The sequence below is a fragment of the Musca autumnalis genome, unplaced genomic scaffold (genome assembly GCF_047663935.1).
Source record: "Musca autumnalis isolate F117 unplaced genomic scaffold, ASM4766393v1 scaffold_5, whole genome shotgun sequence".
NCBI classification, from domain to species: domain Eukaryota; kingdom Metazoa; phylum Arthropoda; class Insecta; order Diptera; family Muscidae; genus Musca; species Musca autumnalis.
Genome location: NW_027412088.1, coordinates 82,775,318 through 82,789,983, shown reverse-complemented (window position 1 = coordinate 82,789,983; position 14,666 = coordinate 82,775,318). Strand labels below are relative to the sequence as shown.

The 14,666-nt window shown below is 34.6% G+C and overlaps 1 non-coding gene across 1 annotated transcript; it reads right to left on the bottom strand.

Moving 5' to 3' along the window:
- Positions 1-14,297: 14,297 nt before the first annotated feature.
- TRNAA-UGC (transfer RNA alanine (anticodon UGC)) lies at positions 14,298-14,369 on the bottom strand. Its single transcript has one exon. It is a non-coding gene; the product is annotated as a tRNA-Ala (tRNA).
- Between the last annotated feature and the right edge of the window lie 297 nt (positions 14,370-14,666).

The window sequence follows — 14,666 nt, the reverse complement described above, 5'->3', positions numbered from 1 at the left end:
ATATTTATTCAAACAAAGCAAATTTAAAATTATTTAAAATTATATTTTTCACCGAATCGATCTTAGAAACGCGTTTTCATTATTAGGACAAAATTCCCAACGTGGTACTGGTGTTGTATTTTTGTAAAAAACATATACGATTCTCACAGACAAAGTCAACAAAAACAGACTGTAACTTTCGCGACATCGTTGAAAATGACCCCATATTCTTTTATCCGGTAGGTACAAAAAATATAAACATAAAATTCACGAGTTTGTAAAGAAAAAGCAAAAATTGCAATAGTGTCAAAAATTCCTAAAATGCTCCGAAATGGCGCGATTTGAGAACAAATTGGTCCAGAACGCTTTGATAATGATTTTAAATTAGATTACAAAAAAATAAAAATTTTAATTAAAAGCTAATATGTTGTCATAACAGTTAAAATTAAAAAATGCATTACTGAACTTCAATGCATTTGGTGCGGAAACTTTTTTCGCGATAGAGAAAAATTGACGCCGTATTTCATAATAGTTTTCCATGCTCTACACGGCTATGTGGTGGTATTTTTTTGGTTATAGCCCTAATATACACATATGGCCAAAATAATACAGTATGCAAAGTTCATATTCGTACAAACTTCAAAAATGAGTAAAATCTTTATAAATTCCATATTTTATATGCAAATATAATACAATTGATGGGGGTTACTATAGCAAAGAAAGATTTAAAACTAACAAAACAAATTTTTAATTTATTCCGTCATTTAGGTGTAGATGGCGCCTGTGTGCGTGGCAAAGTTCGTATTCGTACACCTAGAAGCACTATATATTTGTGGTATTTAAGGATTTTTAAATCAAAATACCACCAATTTTTGTTGTTTTATACTTTTAGAGCGCCTCCGCTGTAGAAAAATGTAAAAATAACGATAATTTAATTAAACATTTTGCATGCATAAAAAGTCGGACGAAATACCGAAATACTTAAGAAAGATGTCATAGAAACGATTAACTATGACCATTTTTTCTCGAATTTTGAACGGAAATAGCTAATAGCAGTCCTTCTGCAATAATATTCAAGGTCTTATATGAAAATAAATGTTGTCAGCGTTCGGAAATGCAGCGAAACGTAATCCGGGTTAAGGCAACGCAAAGACATGTTTTGGTTTCTACGTCGTAAAAATCGCAATTTCTGTCTTATATTTGGCACAAAATGTATTGAAGTTTTAGAATAGGGTTTCGAAAATCATTTTATGTCGAAAACTGTGAGAATTTATGAGGAACAATTAAACTGTAGAAGTATTTACGCTGTCTCCGTGCGACTGAAATTTTACGCTTACTATCACGAGGGTTATGATTGATAAAATTGCAAAAACAATGATTTTTATTTGTAGAAAATTATATTTCTTTATCAAACGGTCCTACATGAATGCATAAATGTCAAAAGAATTAAGTAAATTTGCCAAGAAAGAACGTGGGGTAACCTATTGAAGAAATGCATTATTTTCGGGGAAATTTTCGCCCTTAATTATCTATTTTTTCTCGTAATTTCCAATATGTCTTGACATAACAAGATTTTCGAAACCCTATTCTTATACTTCAATACATTTTATGCCAAATATAAAACATAACTTCCGATTTTTACGACATAGAAACCAAAAACGACTTTACGTTACCTTGGCCGGGATTACGTTTCGTTGCATTTCCGAACGCTGACAACATTTATTTTCCTGGGACACCTCAAATATTGTTGCAGAAGGACTGCTATTAGCTGTTTTCGTCCAAAATTCGAGAATTTTTTCTTAAGTATTTCGGATTTTCGTCCGACTTTTTATTCATGCAAAATGTTTAATTAAATTATCGTTATTTTTACATTTTTCTACAGCAAAGACACTCTATACGAAGAAAACAAAAAAATTGGTTGTATTTTGCTTCAAAAATCCTTAAATACAACAAATATATAGTGCTTCTAGGTGTACGAATACGAACTTTGCCACCCTCACAGGCTCCATCTATACGTTAATGATGGAATAAATTAAAAATTTGTTTTTTTATTTTTATACCCTCCACCATAGGATGGGGGTATATTAAGTTTGTCACTACGTTTGTAACTACTCGAAATAATCATTGTAGACCACACAAAGTATATATATTCTTGATCAGCGTGCAATTCTACATCGATATAGCCATTTCCGTCCGTCTGTCCGTCTGTGGAAATCACTCTAGCGTCCGAACGGATTGACGTAGGTTGATGAAATTTTGGGAAAATATGTTATATTTACGTAGGACTTTTGGTATTGAAAGCGGGCTATGTAGGTCCACGCTTTCGTATAGCCCCCATAGAAAATGACGCGTGACGCGTCGTCGTTTTAAGGAATTTTTAAGATATTTGGCCCATTTTACCACCGAATTGGTTGTAATTTGGTATTTTATGTCTTCAGAGGCCAGAAAACATTCCTACCAAAGTTGGGTTATATAGGTCCACGTTTTGGTATAGCCCCCATATAAGGCCCCATATAAAGTACGCGTCATTTTAATATATTTTGAATGTATTAGACCCATTTGACCACAGAATTGGTTGTAATTTGGTATTTTGTGTCTTCAGAGGCCAGAAAACATTCCTACCAAAGTTGGGTTATATAGGTCCACGTTTTGGTATAGCCCCCACATAAGGCCCCTTATAAAGTACGCGTCATTTTAATATATTTTGAATGTATTAGACCCATTTGACCAAAGAATCGGTTGTAACTTTGTATTTTGTGTTTCCAGAGGCTAAGAAACATTTCTATCATAAAATGTTTATATAGGTCCACGTGTTGATATAGCCCCCATAATACAATATCTCCCGATTTTCAATATTTTGAACTTTTTAGCCTCATTATCACACCGAGATGGCTGAAATTTGGTATTTAGTCTTCTTTAGGCGTATAAAACTTTCCCCCAGAAATTTTTAGGTATAGGTCCACGCCATCATATAGCCCCCATAGAACGGTACCTTCCGAATTTCGGTATTTTGAAGGTTGTGGCCACATTAATCCACCGAAATGGCTGAAATTTGTGGTGGAGGGTATAAAAAGTTCGGCCCGACCGAACTTAACGCTTTTCTTACTTGTTAAATCTTTCTTCGTTATAGTAATTTCCATCAATTGTATCATATTTTAATATAAAATATGGAATTAATAACGATTTTATTCATTTTTGAAGTATGTACGAATATGAACTTTGCATACTGTAAGTACATTATAGTTCATTTTGATGTTGTGATTCACCCTCAGTTTTTTTCTTCAGAAAGGTGTGATCTGCGGTACATTTCGATAACCCTATTTGTAATCATTGAAATCATCCAAAAAAAGTGTAACATTTTGTTAATGTCCTGGTTGGGCAAAATAATAAGTACATTTCCGATTTTTTAATATTGGTCTATTATTATACCCTCCACCATAGGATGGGGGTATATTAAGTTTGTCACTACGTTTGTAACTACTCGAAATAATCATTGTAGACCCCACAAAGTATATATATATTCTTGATCAGCGTGCAATTCTACATCGATATAGCCATGTCCGTCCGTCTGTCTGTCTGTCCGTCTGTCCGTCTGTGGAAATCACTCTAGCGTCCGAACGGATTGACGTAGGTTGATGAAATTTTGGGAAAATATGTTATATTTACGTAGTACTTTTGGTATTGAAAGCGGGCTATGTAGGTCCACGCTTTCGTATAGCCCCCATACAAAATGACGCGTGACGCGTCGTCGTTTTAAGGAATTTTTAAGATATTAGGCCCATTTTGCCACCGAATTGGTTGCAATTTGGTACTTTGTGTCTCCAGATGCCAAAAAATATTCCTACCAATGTTGGGTTATATAGGTCCACGTTTTGGTATAGCCCCCATATAAGGCCCCATATAAAGTACGCGTCATTTTAATATATTTTGAAGGTATTAGACCCATTTGACCACAGAATTGGTTGTAATTTGGTATTTTGTGTCTTCAGAGGTCAGAAAACATTCCTACCAAAGTTGGGTTATATAGGTCCACGTTTTGGTATAGTCCCCACATAAGACCCCTTATAAAGTACGCGTCATTTTAATATATTTTGAATGTATTAGACCTATTTGACCAAAGAATCGGTTGTAACTTTGTATTTTGTGTTTCCAGGGGCTAAGAAACATTTCTACCATAAAATGTTTATATTGTTCCACGTGTTGATATAGCCCCCATAATACAATATCTCCCGATTTTCGATATTTTGAACTTTTTAGCCTCATTATCACACCGAGATGGCTGAAATTTGGTATTTAGTCTTCTTTAGGCGTAAAAAACTTTCCCCCAGAAATTTGTAGGTATAGGTCCACGCCATCATATAGCCCCCATAGAACGGTACCTTCCGAATTTCGGTTTTTTGAAGGTTGTGGTCACATTATCCACCGAAATGGCTGAAATTTGTGGTGGAGGGTATAAAAAGTTCGGCCCGACCGAACTTAACGCTTTTCTTACTTGTTATTATTACGACATGTTTATTTACATCTTGTAATAAAACTTAGCCTATTCACAAAGATTATTTGTATATATTTTCAATTGATTTCTGTCTCGAGCTATTGTTCTAAGTTCGCTAAAAGATTTAGATTTTTCTTGAGTCACTGATCTGCGCCAAGTAGATTTAGGGTGTCCTCTTTTTCTTTTTCTCTGTGGATTCCACTCCAGAGCTGCATGAGTTACATCGTTAGTGTCCTTTCGTAACATATGTCCAATCCACCTGTATTTTCTGCGTTTTATTTCACGTTCTATTTCAAGTTGGTTCGTCACTTGCAATAATCGCTCGTTGCTTATAGTTCGTGACCACCATATTCTTAGAATTCTACGTAGACACCTGTTAACGAAGCACTGTAGTTAGTCACACTAGAGTAATTTCATTGAAATTTTGACATGAAATTATGCGTCTATAGATCGAGTTCCATAGAAGAGTAAAATCATGAAATTGCTGTAGTGGGGAATTCAACCTAAGAACACCTAATTTCATACAATTTTTTAATGAAATTCACTCTAGTGTGGACCAGGACTTTGTGAGCTATCGCCTTTGTTACATACCAGGTCTCGCTTCCATAGGTAAGAACAAATTTCACACACGCGTTAAAAATTCTGATTTTAGTGGGCTGTTCAATATTTTTGCAGCCCCACACACGACTCAATCGAGCAAAGGAGATTTTTGCTTTCCGCAGACTGTTGTCAATATCCGCTTGTGTTCCTCCGAATTCGTCAACAACACTGCCTAGATATTCAAATTTGCGAACATCTTCCTATAGTAAGGGTGTTATCGTTATTAGCGTTAATGCGCATACTTTTTGTTTTGGTTGTGTTAATTTTTAGGCCAACTTTCTTAGCCTCGTTAGCAAGCAAGGTAACTTGTGTATGCATATCCTGGTATCTATTTGCTAGTAACACAATATCATCAGCGTATGCCAGCTCGCAAAGTTTTCCACTTAGTCTCCAATTAATTCCCATATTCGCTTGGTTAACTACTTGCAGTATAAGGTCTAGTGTGGTAGTAAACAACAGTGGGGATAAAGCGCATCCTTGTTTTACACCGCTGATCGTTGGGAATGGATCGTGCACAACTCTGCATAGTCCTCCGTCATAGCTATTTTTAATAATATTAATAATTTTTCTAGGGATGCCTTTGAATTCTAGCACTTTCCATATATGTACATTCTCTTTAGACTTGAGTTAAGTTCGACGGACTCCTCCATGAGAATTCGGATGCTGTTGATATGGTCTGTGCAACTCTTGTTTGCTCTAAATCCCGCTTGGGTGTGTAAGATATTGTCGTTAAGCTACTCTTTTATTCGGCATAGTAATATTTTATTAAAAAGTTTGGTTACGGGCGGAATAATTGATATACCGCGCCAATTGTTCCTGTTCTTTAAATCTGACTTTTTAGGTATTTTTATTACTATAGATTCCTTCCATTCACTGGGTATATCTTCCTCATTCCAAATCTTTTGAAAGAGGGGCAGAAACAGTTATGCCACCTTTTGTGGATTGACCTTATAACATTCCGTAGGTATTGCATCTGCCCCGGCCGTTCTACCCGATTTTTGAGTCGATATTGCGTCAACAATTTCATCGAATGTGGGTGGTTCGGTAGTAATATCTAATCTTGGGCTTAATGGATTGAATATTTGTAGTTCCTCCTCATTTTCAACGTGGATAACATTTAGTGTTCGTTCAAAATGTTGCTTCCACGCAATCATTTGCACATTTTTATTTGTCAATAAGTGCCGTTGTCTTCTGCAGTCATATTGGAACTTCTGGTCTTGGTTCCACTTAGTTGATTTATAATTTTAAAAACGTCCTTGCAATTTCCCTTTGCAGCAGCCTTTTCCGCATCTTTTTTTCCGAGGTCGTCCATATACTTATTTTTAGCAGCTCTGGTTTGTTCCTTGATTAATTTGTTTAGTCTTTCGAAATCTCTTTTAAATATCTCATATAGCGCAACATTATTGTATATCAATATTACGTCCTGCACTGTTGACCTCACACCTTGGAATTACTAACATTAGCCTATAATTCACAGAGTATGTTGTGATTAGCCCAATGAAGTGGTTTGTTACGAAGTTTTCCCTCCTGGCTGTTTCCTCCTACCACCCATATCTGGGAGGCATTCACTATCCTGCCACGCGTTTTCTAGGGATTACAGCCTCCCCCGAGAAAATATTTGTCTATAGTCGAGTAAATTTTTATAAAGTTTGGATAGTAATTTGACTGTGCTAATAATATTATACCCCGGTTACACTTAACCGGATTAACCCAGTGGGTTTGGATTTCAAATGTCAATTCCATAGCGCAAACGTCAAATAAATCCTCTCGAAGTGTGTTAACCCGGCAAAAAACTCTAGTATAACCGTAGTATTAATATTAAACCAAAATAAAATAAAAATTAATTTCTGATAGTCCACTTGTTGTTCTCTCTATAGAGACCCATTAACTAGGCGTTTACACAAGACAGATTGTCTGCAAATACAACTCGGATTTACTAACACATACATACATTTGTCGTTTGTCTCCCAGCTGTCTATCATTTTTTCAGAGACAGTAGGCTTAACAAATTTTTGACGTTTTTGTAAAAAAAGAAATGAAACGATGATTGAAAAGTATTGAAAATAAAAGAATATGAAAAAAAAAAACAAAATATGTGAATGGAAAACAAAAAGAAATCGACGATTTTCATTCATAATTTTACAACTGTTTTTGCAGTTGTCTGGACGCCTACATCACACAGGCATGTTTTGGGTTTTTGACAAACAATACATGTACTCAACTGTCCTGTCATGTGTAAACGCAGGGTAAATTCATTTTGGGTAATTTCTGTTGGCAAAGTAAACATTAGCCCTGTTCCAGAACTAGAAAGTATTTACAATTTTTACCACATTTACACAAAAAATTTATATAAAAATCGTTTACGACTTTTACAACTTTTACGACTTTACCACTTTATAAAGTACGGGAACAGGCCAATTATATTCATCTTAAAGCCTTTACCTAATTAACTGCGTGTTGCGTGTGCGTTCAAAAATACAAAAACAAAATACATGTATTTCAAATTGACAACAAAAACAAATACATGTATTTTGTTTTTGTTTTTTTGAACGCACACGCAACACGCAGTTAATTAGGTAAAGGCTTAACGGCTCGAAGATGAAAGACTAAGGGCTGCCAAATTACCAGAATGTTTAACAAAACAGTTCCACTGCTTCAGAAAAAAATTGTTGATGAGACAATCCTTCTATCCCTAAGTCCATATTTACATTAGGCAATTTTCCTTGCGGCAATTGTCAGTTTGCTGGAGAGAGGGGTGAGGCATTTGGTAACCCTTTGACTCTTAACACCCTCTCTCACCAACAAACTGACAATTGCACAAGGAAAATCGCCTAATGTAAATATGGACTAACTATCATATGGGATGGTTCGGAGAGGTACATGAAAAAAATAGGCGAAATGTCTTCTGGAGCAATGAAATGAAAATAAATTTATTTGATAACGATTACGGCAGGAGTGTAAGTCGCCTCAAGGGAAAGGAATTTCATAAAATGTTTACAAAACGTGCAGCTATACATTGAGATGGCAACCTAATGGTCTGAGGATGATTTTCTTGGTATGATCATCATTCAAAATATGATATTACGGATGGACGGACCCATTTTGAATACAAAAACATATTGGACCACACAAAATAAACAGAACAAAATATGCCTCTAATATGGATGTTTCAGCAGAACAACGGTCCAAAACCCGCATCCCCGTATGTCCAGGATTGGTTCCAGGGCAATAAAATGAGGTTGTCTGGCTCACCTGAGCAGTAATCGGTCTTGAATACAATGGATAATCTTTGCGGACACTTCAAACCGTGCATTGGTACTCATTAATTCCAAAATAAAGATCAACTTTGGAAATTTTTACACAATTAATTACACTGTGCTACAGTGAAAATTTGCAGGGGTTCTAATGCATAAATTCGGTTTTGTGGGAGTCCATAGAAGACGAAAATACCTTTGGTTTCTTTGGGTCTCTTCAGGTTTTGATTTTATAACGGTAAATGTAATGAAAAATGGGCTTTCTTTGATTTTCAACTTTTAACGATCATCACTTCTTTTCTCCACAACCGATTTGCACACCCTATTTTTTATTGGAAACGGGAGAATAATGTCTTTCGAACAAGCCATAGATTTTTAAAATCGGTTAACAAATGGCTAAGTAATAGTGGTTTAAGTGTGACAAAAACGCATTAAAAAACAGTAAAATGTTTTTCCTTGTGCTCTAGGCTGCGTAAACGATACCTAACGGTACAATTATTTACTGTTAGCAAGTAGGAAATTTAGTTGGCTTTCCAAAATGGAAAAAACCAACGAAATCGGTTGAAAAATGAATGCGTTATGGCATTTTTTGTGTTTTAACTTTTTGGTTTTTTTTTCATATTTTCCTTTAGGTATAAAAGATTAGTACCTTGTGAGTAATTGTAAAGCAAGATAATCACAATTAAAATCATACATGCTAAGGTTCCAATCTTTTATAAAGGGAAATATGAAAAAACCAAAAAGTTAAAACACAAAAAATGCCATAACGCTTTCATTTTTCAACCGATTTCGTTGGTTTTTCCCATTTTGGAAAGCCAACTAAATTTCCTACTTGCTAACAGTAAATAATTGTACCGTTAGGTATCGTTTACGCAGCCTAGAGCACAAGGAAAAACATTTTACTGTTTTTTAATGCGTTTTTGTCACACTTAAACCACTATTTTTCAAACAAAACATGAGTTTGGTAGTAATTTGAACGAAAGAGGCCATAAATATTAATTAGAAGTTACAACTCTTTTAAATACTTTTTCCAAATGGCGCTGAGGTCTCAAATCAGTGAAAATCCTCGCTTAATAGATGTTAACTTCTCCCATATCCTCAAAATGATTGCTTGCGAATCAATTTTTAAATGAATCGAAAAATCAATTCAAAATACATTCCATGGAATGTATATTTATTCACTACAAAGAACTAACGCAAAATGTGTACTTAAGAAGCAAATTAGACAGTATCCTCACTGCACCATGCCCTTGTAAAAATCATGACTTCTTTCACGTAAAAAGATGTAGTCCGAAATCACTTGCACTCATGATTCAACTACTTCTTTGGCTACAAACATTTTGCTGGGTGTATATTCTGGATCAGCGTGCAATTCTACAACGATTTAGCCATGCCCGTCCGTCTGTGGAAATCGCTCTAACATCCGAACGGATTGAAGTAGGTGGATAACATTTTGGTAACATCTATTGTAGGTATGTAGAACTTTTGGTATTGAAAATGGGCAATACAGGTCCACGCTTTGGTAAAGCCCTCATATGTATAACGCCCTGTATAAAGTACCAGTCATTTTAATGAATTTTGAAGGTATTAGACCCATTTGACCACTGAATTGGTTGCAATTTGGTATTTTGTGTTTTCAGAGGCTAAAAGAAATTTCCACCAAAATTCTTTATATAGGTCCACGTTTTGATATAGCCCCCATGGAACGGTACCGCCCGATTTTCGGTATTTTCAAGGTTGTAGCCACATTATCTAACCGAAATGGTTCAAATTGTAGTCTTCATTGGTGGTATGAAACACTTTTGCAAGGAATTGTCGGTATAGATCCCCGTTTTGATATACCTCCCATAGAACGGTACCTCACGATTTTCGGTATTTTGAAGATTTCAGGCCTTCTTTTCTTACCGGTTTCTTGAGGCCACAACGATTTCCACTAGACATTTGTAAGTGTAAGTCCACGTTATAGAACGGTACCTTCCGATTTTCGATATTTTTACGTTTTACCCAAATTTTGAGACCAAATTAGCTATAGCTTGGCATTTAGGGTAATCAGGGGCCCAAAAAAGTTTCTACTAAAAATCACAGAACATTGTGGACACAGGTTCACGTTTTGACATAACCGCCATATAACGGTACCGCCCGATTTCAGGATATTTCACATTTATAGCTACATTTTCATACCGAATTAGGCCAAGAAACTTACCTTCCAAACAATGTGGACATAAATATGTTTGGTATGGCCGCCCGAGTTGGGGTATTTTGGCGTTTTTTTTTCAGACCGAATTAGCCACATTTACAGACCGAATTAGCTGTAATTTAGCAATTTAGTACCCTATAGTTCTTTGTTTTAAAAAAACTTACCTACCAAAAATTGTGGACATAGGATCCTTAGTTTGGTATAGCTCCATATAACGGTACCGCCAGATTTAAGGTAATTTGAAGTTTTTATATCACTTTCAGACCGAATTAGCTATAATTTGGTTTTTTGGCCAAAGAAAGAACGCTATTTAGTTTGGTAAAAATCGGTTCAGATTTGGATATAGCCCCCATATATATTTTCGCCCGATTTAAGGCATTTGGTGCACGAAACACGCTATATATCGAGCCCTTCCCGCGAAAAAGGTGTAAGCGACAAAAAGCTAATTTTACAGGAGACGGTTTTTATTGAATAACTTTTGATATAGCCAAAATTGTTTATTCCATTTTGGTATAGTTCTGTTATTAAATCCTATTTACTGAAAAAATAAAAAATTTGTGGAATATCTTCAATATAACGGTAGTTTGTGTCGCTTACATCTTTTTCGCTGTCACGCAATCAGGCTTTTATTTTGAGAAGTGGCGGTTACATCAAAAAAAATTATTTGAAACAAATCATTTTTAGAGTAATTATTATCTACAATTTAAAAACAAAGCACACTAATTTTATAGCAAGTATTTATTCGAAGAATTATAAGATTAAAACGTATTTCTTGTAATATACAGGCATGTCACAGATTCCGATCGGAATGGTTGCAATTCCGAAATTTCATTTCGATCGTTTTTGTCTTAGCTTCTTTAGATTCCGATCGATTTTGTGAAGTCAAAAAACTTAATTATTTATCTTAAATGCGAAATTTAATGTAAATTTGTTAATAAAACAACATTTTAATTATTTCTAAGTGTTTTTAGAGTGTTTTAAAGTGGCAGATTTAAACAAAATAAAAATACAATTCCGTTTGCAAAATCAAAAGTGGTTTCATTCCGAAAAATTCTCCGTTTTTCGTTTTCTGAAGAAGCTAAATATGGAATCAATTCCACTTTCGATCGGAATTCGTTTCTGTGATATGCCTGTATGTTGAATAACGACATGGTATGTAAATGTGCAATTTGATGTAAGCGACAATTCGCTGTCACAAACAAATGTACACAAAAAGCAAAAAATGGCGCTTACATCAAAATTGTTTTTGCTCTAATTTCGTAACGGTACATGGCTGAGTTCTAAAAATTTGGGAGTGTTGGAATATTCTTCATAGATTTCCGTAAAAAAACGAAAATCGAAAAAATGTCGCTTACATCTTTTTCGCGGGAAGGGCTCGATATGTCCGATTTCAATGAAATTTGGAATGTGCGACGGAATTTAGTCTAGAAATAAGTGTGCCAAATTATATAGAAATCGGTTCAAATTTGGATATAGCTCTCATACATATTCTCGGCCGATTTTAGGTATTTGATGCACGAAACGCGCTATATATGTCCCATTTCAACAAAATTTGGAATGTTCGCCGGGATTTGGCATAGAAACAAGTGAGCCATGCGAGCAAAAATTCTGATCCATTAGTCATTACGTAACCCATTACAAAGTAATGTAAACACGCTTTTTTCCCATTACAAGTAATCTGAAAAGTAATGGGATACTTCTTAAAAAATTGCAAGGCAAACCTTTGCTCCTCACTAAGTAATGAGGACGATGGCACAGTGAGTGTATGTCCGACTATAAATCCTAGGGTTGTGTGTTCAACGCCTACTGTCGGCACGCAAGTTTTTTGTAATTAAAAAATAACAGTTCGTGTTGCGCATGTGCACTGCACATTTAAGTTCTTAAGCAACCCTTAATGTTCGTGTGCGTGGCATAGTATGTAGTGTCTTTGGCTAGAAATCAGAGGGTTCGTGTGTTCAACCCGCACAGCGAGCGAAATAAAATAAAGTAAAATAAAAATAAGAAGTGTGATGAAATTAAAAAATCTCTACATCAACTGTTCTAAAAATAGATTTTTTTTCAACTTACTTTTCAACTTCTAGTGGCCACAGAATAACTAGTTATTCTAGTGGTCATAAAATAAATACACACTGAGTGCGACATGCCCTTGTAAAAATAATGGGGAAGAAAGGGGGTTTGCGAGTAGTTACGGCTGCCGAAAATCCCTTACAAAACCCATGATTTTGGGAGGACTTTTTTTGCTGGGATATTATATCGAAATCGGTTCAGATACATTTTTTTGATTTGAGGTATTTGATGCACGAAGCACGCTATATTTGTCCGATTTCAATAAAATTTGGAATGTGTGGCGGTGGTTAGTCTAGAAATAGCTGTGCCAAATCATATCGAAAAAGGTTCAGGTTTGGATATAGCTCCCATATATATTTTCGACCGATTTGAGGTATTTGATGCTATATATGTCAAATTTTGATGAAATTTGGACTATGTGACAGAATTTGGTCTACAAATAAATGTGAAAAATTATAATGAAATCTGTTCTGTTTTGGATTTAGCTCCCATATATATTTTACTTCTTCGCGGATTTCCCTACTGTTTAACACAAAATTTGTGTAAAAAAAGTATTACAACATTTTGAAACAAATTTCTAATTAGGTTTCGAGATATACATACTTTACGAAAACCAATATATGGTACATGTTGTCCAATATATATTTCATTCGATGCACTTCCATTCACAAAATACTGTACGAGTAACTTTTTTTGGATCCAAGATGAGTATAAAGCCTCGAGACCTCTATAAAGATCGAATACATGGAGTATACATATTTCTTACGGAATTCCGCATTCCTTTATTATTTGAAAATGGAATAAGATTACATAAAAACTGATTTAGATTTTACTTAGAGAACCTCAAAAAGAGTATTAAATTTTTCGTCGCTAAATCACCGAAAAAAACTCGGTAATGTTAAAAGTTATTGACACTTAAAAAATTCCACTTACCGAAAATCGTCGGTAACTCTGTCGTCAACTAGTTAAGGAATCACACTACAGGCATTTCAACGTTTTTATTTTCATTTTCAGTCCAAATTGCTATAGTTGGAAATCAGGATTTCCAGTAGTTTGAAAACTTCGTGATCACAACTTGTCAACATTGTTTCGTAACAGAGGGTATAACATATTTCCGCCCGAACTTAAAAAAACATGTTTATGTACTTGTTATAGCTAGTATGATGATAATACCCTATTTAAAGCCAACGAAATCCCAAATTCAGCAATTTAAAAAATAATTCCCATAATTTTTTTCATATTTGCATATAAAATATGGAATTAATAACGATTTAATTTTTTTAAGGGTGTACGAATATGAACTTTCCACCCTGTCCCCCATTATTATAAGTTTTCTTTTGTATATTTAGGACTTACCGAACAGATTTATAGCGTTCCGGTGAACTTAAGTTAAAAGTGATGATTGAAATTTATAGAGGAGCTTCTTGGCATTAACTTTCAATGTACAAATTATATTTGCCTCCAAATTGGTTTATTTCGCGTTTTCAAATCCATCAAATAGTAAAAGAACACATATAATAATGACCCTGTAGGTATGTATTTTTAAAAATAAAACCTATATCATCATGTATTCACATGTGTTGTGCAAATATGTGAAAGGAATAAATAATTTGTATGTATTATTATTAAAAAATAATAAAAAATATAAATAAATTAACAAAAAAATAATAAAAAAAATAAATTAAAAAAAAAAATATTTAAAAAAGATTGGAGATGCCGGGGATTGAACCCGGGGCCTCTCACATGCAAAGCGAGCGCTCTACCACTGAGCTACATCCCCTCATGCTGAGTGGCTGTCAAAGTGTTTATATGAGTATGGGGCGGCTACAACTCAGAGAATATCATTTGCGTTTCGTTGTTGATAGACGAATAGCAGCGAATGCTTATGAATGAGCGTGTGTGTATTGCTGAGCCTGATGGTACTGTGGCAAATCTTCTATTTATGGAAACAAACATCGTCACTTTTGTTTAATGATTATAATTATTATGTACTTTATATCTAACAATTTAACGTTATTTTATTTGTTTTAAGAGTATTCTAAAAATATTTTAAAGATTTGTAGTACTTTGTTGATAA